Genomic DNA, 6,191 nt, shown 5'->3' on the forward strand with positions numbered 1-6,191 from the left:
CTTATTAACCATGAAATAAATTACATAAAACTATTGGAACGACTTGTCTCTTTTCAATGAACGAACCTGTGGTCCCTTTTAATGTTTTCTGTTCCTGAGCTAAGCTATACGTACACCCACCCGGTCACATTAAGCTTGGGGAGAGGATAATCGGCATCATGATGCACATGATAAAATATCTCCACCAATAGTAGCACCAAACCCATGCCCGTGCTGATTTGATCTGTTGGCTATTGAAAAAAAAAAAAAAAAACTTCAAAAGTAAGACCTGCTAAATCGGTCATTTGTAAGTGCCTATTTTGTCCCAACGCTAACAAGTATTATCCTAATAAATAACGCTACAGCACTTTTCTTTCTAAATGCATACGGCTTGATGTTTTTTCAAACTTCCTTTAATTTTCTTATCTTATTTTAAATCTATACTTTACTTTACGGTTTAAAATGGGGACAGGAACTAGCCGTTGCCCTACACTAGCCAACAGGAAGTTAGCCAAGACCAAGCCAAGCCAAGCTAGCATGACCCGAGAGGAAAACGTAGTGAAGAAGGGTATGGTGGACGTTTGGACACACTATAGTTACAAGACTCTCACAGGAAATAAAATAAAAAAAGCAGCAGAGGAAGCTAAACACGTCCCGCAATTTGAGAACCAGACGAGGCACATTAGCATTCAGCGTCGCACTTAAACGGCCTCTCCACTCCAGAGACCTCGTTTATTTCTGCCTTCTATAGTCTGGGCTTGTGCTGGATTGCATTGGATTGACTTAATTGTCGGTAATGAGGTAGCGGTCCCTCTACTCGCTTCATTAGCTGCGTGTTAGCTCTATTAGCTAGCAAAGGGGGGCGAGGGGAGGGGCCGACGGCGATGAGGAGGACACACAAAAAGTTCAGAGTAAAGTGAGAGGTGCTGAATTGTTTCCCCAACTTTTAGCTTGTTTTTTTTGCTCACGTATAAGATTTCCCAGGATACAGGATACATTTGTGCTCCTTTGTAGTTGGCTATAGCAGAGGTTCCCAACGTTTTTTGTCTTTCGTACCCCTTTGGCCTTTCGGTGGTCAACCGTGTACCCCCTACCTCAAGGGTGTTACAGTTTATTTAGAAAGTAATTACTTAAAAGTGGTATTTGTAAGAAAAGGACAATTATGCTGTCAAAATAAACCTAAAATTCTCCCAAAGCAACACATTTTACTGAAAAATATTGCTTTTTCCCCTTTATTCAAACTGAAATAGTTCCAAGTACCCCCTGCTAAGCCCTCGAGTACCCCCCCCCCCCCCCCCCGTACCCCTGGTTGGGAAACACTGGGCTATAGTGCACTCATTTACTCTGTGAGTCAGACACGTGACTCACACTCTGGCGCTCAAAAACACTCAGGTAAAAATGCATTTTATGAATAAAGGTTAAGGTCAGTTAAAGGTGCATTATGGAACTTTTTATACGAAAAAAAAAATTGTGACTGAAACTAAACGCGCCATGCTAGCCACAAAAAGATCAGTTATGCACAAATATCAAGTTGTATTTTTTTTCTCACATAAAAAGTTGCATAATGCACCTTTAAAGTCAAGGTACACTTCATTGTCCCCGTAGGCAAATTGTACTGCTTATCAGTGTTAATTTTGACAACATATTTTAATTCAGTTTTAGTCTTAGGCTCAATCCGAAACCATCAGATTGTAGCCTCTAAGCACTAACACTAGCAACTGACTCCTTAACCTTTCATGGGTCGACTGTTAGATCTGTGCAGTTAGTGAACTAGAGCTTCAGCAGCATTTGAACAATCCGTCCGTCCTTAAACAGGGGAAAGGGAAGTGACATCACCAACAGCTGCTTTTCTTCTTCTTTAAAGTTATTGGTGGAGTGCAGGCCAAACAAAAGTGCACGTCGCCCCCTAGTGTACAGTGTCCAACAACAACATAGTGTCCAAACAAAGACATTTAAGGAGAAAAATAAATCCAAATGATCCAAACATTTCCCTTTAGTGTTATTTTATTTCAACAGCTGTTTCTTAAAGCTACAGCAGCAAATGATCCATGTGGCTTAAGTTTCTACTAAATGAAAACAAAAGCATTTAATCCGTTTACTGAGTTTCCTCTTTAAAACTGACATGTGACTGAGCTGTGGGGACGACAACATGGATTTATCACTTTTATACAGTTTGGCTTGTGCCGAATCTTACTTTTTAATTATTATTATTTTTATTATTAAATGTGCTCCTGTCAATCAACAGTGGTTGCGCATGAATCACTCCAGGGTGGGGGCGAGGGGGGTGGGGGGATTTGGCGCAGTGGCTTATGTGATGGCACATAGCTCCTAATCACCGGTTAGTTAGCAACAGAGGTCCCTATGCTAAAGTGGCCATGATAGTTAGCATCAGAGGTCCCTATGCTAAAGTGGCTATGATAGTTAGCATCAGAGGTCCCTATGCTAAAGTGGCCATGATAGTTAGCACCAGAGGTCCCTATGCTAAAGTGGCCATGATAGTTAGCATCAAGGCTCCTTTTCCTAACCACTTCCTAACTGACTTACCAATTCGGAGGCAACTTGCCATGGCGGACGCTGACGCACATCCGGTTTGGCGTAAGAGCTCTTAGCAATCTGCCCGTTTCGGAAGCAGCCTTAGTCTTTTGACGAAAATGTCATTCGATTTTAGTCTAGTTTTAGTCAAAAAAAATCTTCAATTTTAGTCTAGTTTTAGTCGAAAATTGCAATTAAATTTAGTTGACTAAATTTTAGACGAATTTAGTCGACTTTGCATTGATAATATTCATTATAATCATATTTAATGTTGTTCCTCTGCTTCATGGAGCTGCTCCACATGAACAAAGCTCAGAGCTGATCCTTTGGCAGAGAATTTACATGATCTGAGGCTCTTTCAGACGCTCAATAGAAGTTTGGATGATTTTAGTCTCTCCTTTTCATTTTTATTTAGTCTTATTTTAGTCGACTAAAATATCTGGACATTTTAGTCATAGTTTTAGTCTCATGAAAAACTCTTAATTTAGTTTTAGTCCAATTTTAGTCGTCAAAAATATGCCTTTGACTAAAATTAAGACTAAATATTTTAGTCGACGAAATTAACACTGGTGCTTATACGGGGACCTATATCCAGATGTGGAGCCAGGCTCAAGATCAGAATCACTTGGCACCCTATTGTGCATGTTCTGGGATGATGGGGGGGAACTGGAGCACCCATAGGAAAGCTATTGTAGCGTTAGTGGTGGGATAAAGACACTTAAAGGGTATTTTCTCATCATTTATTGTCATCTGTAAACACAGAAGAAACGCGCCATGACCACGCCATGAACACGCCATGAACACGCCATTCTCAATGAGGCGCTGGCATTTCTAGTTTTTCCATAAGGCTTTGAGAGAAATTGTGACTGCACTGCTTTTTTCTCTCTGGACATTCAGACACCACTGCAAAATGACAGCAATTTAACGATTAAGTGCATTACAGAGAAATTATCTGGTCTAAAGGAGACGGCCAAACTCAATGTGGTTATTGAAACATGAGTGAATAAAACAAGGACGATGCAAACTCGGTGCAGTGACATTGTTATAAAGATAGAATAAAAGTCACTTCAAGCTGAAAATGTGTCCTTTAAAGCCTTTGTGAGAGAGATTAGGCTGGGACTGTCCCAAAACTCTAGGATTAGTTGATTAAAGACAGATGTTTTAGAGGAACTCTGGGATTGTTCCCGACCCCCCTCAGAGGCTTATGTGGATAGAAGAGGCAAAGGTTTAGCTTCATAGAGCTATTTATTTGATTGAATCGGTAACTGGGCAGTAGAAGGCGTGAGAGCGGACGAAATGTGGTGATACTATCAATCTGTCAATCTGTTTAACACTGGGGGGCGTGAATAGAAACATTCAACATGAGCTCTGTCCATTTAAGACTGTCCTCCCCTTGTTCCCCATCAAAATAACAAACAAAGCTGGTATCAGAAAGTTTCAGTTGTTGTTTTTGCCTCTCTGTGCTCTGTGAAGGATGGATAAGATGTGCTACGGATCAAGAAGTCAAGAGAGTGGTTCCGTGGGTGAACTGGAGGAGCATTGTCTTAGCAAATGCCACGGCACTTCCAGCGAAATGCTGGACATTTTGGGGCAAGGGTAGACAAGTTTGTCTGGGGTGGGCCAGTTTTCTCTCAAGTACAAAAATGAAACCGAGTCGAACCTTGGATTCAGGAGGAACAATGTGGTTTTCGTCCCAGTCATGGCACACTGGACCAGCTCTATACCCTTCACCGGGTGCTCGAGGGTTTGTGGGAGTTCGCCCAACCAGTCCACATGCGCTTTGTGGATCTGGAGAAAGCGTTTGACCCTCGTGGTGCCCTGTGGGGGGTACCACGAGGGTCCTTGCTTAAGTGGAGGAGGTCCAGGGCCTTCTGCTAAGGGCTGTCCGTTCCCTGTATGACCGCAGCAGGAGCTTGGTTCGCATTGCAGTAAGTCAAACCTGTTCCCGGTGCGTGTTGGTCTCCGCCCTTTGTCATCGGTTCTGTTCATTACCTTTATGGACAGAATTTCTAGGCGCAGCCAGGGGCCGGAGGGTGTCCGGTTTGGGAGCCTCAGGATCTCATCTCTGCTGTTTGCGGATGATGTTGTTCTGTTGGATTCATCAAATCAGGACCTTCAGCTACTCGGTTTGCAGCCGAGTGTGAAGCGGCCGGGATGAGGATCAGCACCTCCAAATCTGAGGCCATGGTTCTCCACCGGAAAAAGGTGGTTTCCTCTCTTCAGGTCGGTGGGGAGTCCTTACCTCAAGTGGAGGAGTTCAAGGGTCTCGGAGTCTTGTTCACGAGTGAGGGACGGATGGAGCGTGAGATGGACAGACGGATCGGTGCGGCGTCAGCAGTGATGCGGTCGCTGTTTCGGTCTGTCGTGGTGAAGAGGGAGCTGAGTCGGGGGGCAAAGCTCTCGATTTACCGATCGATCTACGTTCCCACCCTCACCTATGGTCATGAGATTTGGGTAATGACCGAAAGGACGAGATCGCGAATACAAGCGGCCGAAATTAGTTTCCTTCACAGGGTGGCTGGGCGCACCCTTCGAGTCTCTGCTGAGATTGCTGCCTCCACGACCCAGCCCCGGAGAAAGTGGAAGAAAAAGAATGGATGGATGGACAAAAACAAAACAAAAAAGTGACAAAATACATGGACGACAATCTCCCTTGCCAGTGTTCCAAATTCTGTGCCCCCTAAAAACAACAAAAACGCAGTGTCAGCAAATTGCTAATTGTTTAATTTACGAAATAGATGCTCTTTACATAGAAAGCACCACAGAATGATCTGCTAAAAGCCCATTATTTTGGGGGATTTTTCATAAATTGGCCATTCTCACCCTCAAGTCCCTCTCTGTTAAACAATTGTGGCGTCACATTTGGGGACGGGAGGCCACCATTCCAGACGCTCACAATGAGACCTATGTGACGCAACGGACACAATCACTCCACGCTAGATCAATCTGGTGTATGGCTAGGCTAAGATCTGCGTCACATGACTAGCATTAGCAATGGCAACTTATTTTAATGACAAGGTTTAATTTGACCGATGCACTTCAAAATACCTGAAAAATGCAAGAACATGTTCACAATGTATGAACAACAAAAAAGATTGTGTTATAAATTACAGGTTAAAGTCATATAAATGTGCTTTTCAGCTAGTTGCTAGTCATTAGCTGTCAGGGTTGAGGAGCGCCGTTCGATCCTAACTTATGCGGCGGACAGTTAGCAAATAGGCTCGTCCGGGCACCTTTTTGCGAAGGGTCTGAACGCAGCGGATGGACGGGCACGTGATCAGTGGAGCTCCACTTTTCCACAGGAAATGATGTCACCTCCACAGGACAACGCTAGCTTAAACTAAAAACAAAAGCTAATCCTAACCTGAAGGATAATAGAGTGTATGAAAGGCGTTTTATTGAGATTAATTAAAGAAACGTTGTGGGACAAAATGGAGACCCTCTTGAACTTCTCAGAGTCCGTTAGCCTGCTGGGCCACAATCATTAGCCACCAAACATTGTAAATTATGAACAATCCAGATGTTTTCATCAACCACATTCTGGTCAAAGCCTAGTTAGAAATCATTAACGAATGAACAGAGCCTTTAAGATCTTACTTTAGATACCAGTTAGCGTCTAAAAGTGTCCTCTGAGCTAAATGCTAACTCAAATTCAGTTTCTGCTTTTTGTGGGTTGGATA

The sequence above is a fragment of the Gobius niger genome, assembly GCF_951799975.1.
Source record: "Gobius niger genome assembly, chromosome: 13".
Classification (NCBI taxonomy): domain Eukaryota; kingdom Metazoa; phylum Chordata; class Actinopteri; order Gobiiformes; family Gobiidae; genus Gobius; species Gobius niger.